Raw genomic sequence first — 3,734 nt, 5'->3', positions numbered from 1 at the left:
TAGCGCTGGTTTTATTTTTTCACAGTGCAGGGGTGGCTCTCACACCGCGGGTTTTGTCTGGGGTTTTTTACCCTCGGAAGGCAGAGGCCGCGGCTGCTGGACGGCGCTGCCATCAGTTTGTCGATGCGGAGCATGGCTGAGTTTCAGCTGTAAGCCAAAGCACTGCGCGGCTTTCTCAGGTGGCTGCTGCAACAAACCAAAATGAAACACGCTCCCCGCACCGCCCTCTGATCTGAGGGGCACAGCACACAGAGGGCTGGCTTCTTAACTCCTAAATTAATTCAGGTTCTATGGAGGATGTGTAAATAATTTCTCTTTAAAAAAAAAAACAAACAAAGAAACAAACAAAAGCCGAGCCTGGGAGCCGGGAAGCGCTTTCCTGTACAAGCACCAAGAGCTGCGGTTGCAGCAGGGTTTGCGGTGCTGCGTAATCAAAGCCTTTCTGCGTCCGAGGGGGGGCTTCACGTCCTACTGGGTGTTAATTCTCTTAGAGGCTGGGGGTTCTTCACTCCAATTAACTGCTCTGCAGCCGTCTCTGTGGGCAAACTTAATTGTTTCACGTGCCTGGGAGAGTGTCTGCAAAGCTGCTTACGTTGTGATACCAATTTACAAATCTCCCACTGAAGGGGCTGTATTTAGTGCTGCGTTCAGGAACGGCTTGTGGGAGTCTGATCCGCGGCTCTGTGAGCGGGAGGGAGCCCTTCCCGGGAAAAGCCACCTTGGTGTCGCGTTTGGAGGAGCTGGAGTGAGGCTTTCAAAGGCAGAAAATGTGACTAGGTACTGGATGTCCTTCCTTGCCTTTGAGAATTTTTTTTTTTTTTCCTTAAGAACTGAAACAACTGCTTCCAAAAATACTTGACTGCTAGGCAGCGTTCTGTGCAGTTAACTGCTTCGGTGCGCTGGTGCGCGTTCCCTTCGCTCGGCGTACTCAGCAGGTGTTGCTGTACGGTCAGCCAGTGCTGGCTCGTGAACTCGCTGCCAGTTACTGACACCGAAGCCGGTAAGATCAGAGGTTGTAAGGGCCGTGAGAAGGCAGGGCTGGCACAGCCCCGGCGTGGCGCGGGCTTTCTGGGGAGGAGGGGAGCAGCTGTGCTGCCTGGCGCCCGGCGTCTCGCCCCAGAGCCGCCTTGCTGTGGGCTGAGCCCGGTTCTGTCCGCAAGCCGGGCGTTGATGCGTTCCCGGGTCAGTTCTAGATTTTATGTACGTTTGTCTTCAAGATTACATAGAAAAAGTATAAAACGCACCTGGTGCCATCTGAAACAAAAGACCTTGTAAAACACATGAATGAAACGCTGCCATAGACGCGACAACGGTCTGATAGCGGGGCGGGACGTGCTTGGCAGTGCCTCCGCTTGCTGTTGGGAAGCGCCACGGGCATGGGCTGCCTCTGCCCTCTGCGAGCTGCGCGGTGGTTTGGAGGGCTGGGGCCTCAGGGGTCCGCTCCGTGCAGAGGGTGAAAGCGTTACTGTTAAAGTAGGGCGAGTGAAGAGTCCGGGCTGGCAGGCGGCGCGGTGCAGGAAATACCAGGGCTGGTTTCGCAGCGCAGAAGGCAGTTTGATGGATGGTGGGGAGGGGCTGGGGGTGGAGGAGGCTGGCTCGGGTGAGCGGCACCTGATTTGGAAAGGAAGGACCAAGGTCTGAGGTTTGTGCTTGCTGAGATGATCTGGGCCGTGCGGGGGAGGCTCCATGCCAGTCAGCACGCCCGGCCTGCGGGGAGGCCTGGCGAGGAGTCCAGTGCAGGCTTCTCCAGAAACTCCAAGCAGCAAATGAGCTGCTTTAAGGGACTGTGTTGTGAAAAGCCGGGCCCTGGGGAAGGAGCGTTGAAGGGAGATGGGTGTGAATTGTGTTGTAGCGTAAATGCCGCCTTGTCTTCTAGAGAGCTGCTGCAGCCTTTCCCTTCCGCTTCCATCCGCTCCTTTTCCGCTCGCAGGAGTCGTGTGAGAAGTCCCCCCGAAGCACGCAGCAGCCTGAGGGGAAGGCGTTTTGCAGCCACACCGCTCCTGGACCCCTGAAAGCGGCTGCAGATGTATGAGATGTCTCTGAGTTTTCCTCCACGCAGGGATTTGGTGTGGTACCGCAGCCGGGCCGGCTCGCTGGGGTCAGGCTTTGTGCTGTGCTGGAAGGAATCAGTGTCAGAACTGCCAGTAAATCGTGTCTGGGGTCTTGTTCTTGTCGTTCTGGGAGGGGAAAAGCGGCAGACTGAGAGCACGCTCCTCTGCTGCCAACGCCTGGCTGGCTCTCCCCAGTCTCCCTACTGGTTTGTCCGTGCGGGTCCAGCCCAGGTAGGAGCGGTGCTGAGGGCGGGACGGGGACCTGTCCCGCGGAGCCGGGGAGAGCTGGGACCGAAGCCGCGGGGCTGGGCTCGTGGACTGTCCCTCCTGGGGCTGCGTGATGTTCAGGCAGGCACAGGAGGGCTGCTGAGCTGCAACGCTGCTTGGTGGCCGCGCTGGAAGAAGCCTCCGGTGTCTCCTGCACCTCCCGTGGTCTTGGAAAAGGGGGATGGCTTCCCGTGGGAGTGCAGCGGCAGCTCTGGCCGTCTGGGTTTTGTTGTGTTTATCTCTCGCTGCTGCCGGTGCCTCAGGTGTCCCGTTGCTTGGGTGGGCGTAAAAATGCGTCTGTGTTCGTGGAGAAGGAGGGAGAGCTTTGGAGAAGCAGTGGGACTGGAAAATCCCACAGAATGGGACTTGTGCTCTGATTTATGGTAGCTTTTTCTAGTCTTGATCCATCCGTGAAGACAAGTTAAAGGTCTTAAAGTTTAAAATGGGTTTACAGTCACTTCTTGGCAAGTCAGCATCTCTGGCGACTGAAATGGATTACCAGCCTCTCCTCTACGTGGAAATGGCCTCGCGGTGCTTCGGTGCTAGGGCTGATGTCCAATTACAAATTCTCCCCTGCAATGGCTGCTGTAAATATTTAATCTGTAAGTTACTGCTTGCATGGCAGGAGTGCCCGAGCGTTCCCGGGTGTCGCACAGCTGGGCGTTGGGGGTCCAGGGCTGTGGATGGGGAAGCTGTCCCCGGGCTGTGGCAGCCGACGGGGAAGGGTGCGGTGGTGGCTGCGGGGCGCACAGCCCCGAAAGGGCCACTGAGAAGGTGAGTGGGGCAAACACCCCGGGGCTTGAAGGAGGTGCCTTGGGTAACGCGTTTGGCTCTGCGGGGGGGTGGTGGGTGCTTGCTAACGGGGGAGAAGCCGGCCCTGGGGAGAGCCAGACCCCAGAGCCAAACGGTGAACGCAGCGCTTGGAGCCGCTTACGAGCTCATTTCTCGTCAACGCGGCCTTGCTGTGCCGAGCCTCAGATGGATGGGAGTGACCTTCAGCAATAGCTGTGCTAATGTTTATTTTATCAGGACCCAGCTTCGAACCGGCGGAGCTGCCGGTTATTTTTAAACCAGGCGCTGAGCAGCTTGCAGCCTGGCTCAGCAGAGTGTGTAACAAACGCTCTTTAAAGTCCGGCTGTGCATCATCGCTGGCGCTGAGGAATGTTCCTGACAGAGCAAGGCAGCGCGGGCTCGGGCTGTTAACTCCTTCGGGCTCTGCTCTGTTGGGGCTGGCTGTGCTCTCGGGGCTTGGTACTGCCGGAGCTGGGGGCTGGGGTGCTCCTCGCCTCTCGCCCCCCGGCTGCAGGAGACAATCCCATCCCTCTGTCCGCTGCAGCCTCTGTCCTGTCCCCACACTGCAGGCTGGGCTCAGTTTCTGAACCTCAGGAGAGCTGCTCGTGGCAGCCCCTCTGCCCT

Source organism: Chlamydotis macqueenii, chromosome 16, assembly GCF_036417535.1.
Source record: "Chlamydotis macqueenii isolate bChlMac1 chromosome 16, bChlMac1.mat, whole genome shotgun sequence".
Taxonomy (NCBI): Eukaryota; Metazoa; Chordata; class Aves; order Otidiformes; family Otididae; genus Chlamydotis; species Chlamydotis macqueenii.
Note: the sequence above shows the minus strand (reverse complement) of the source record.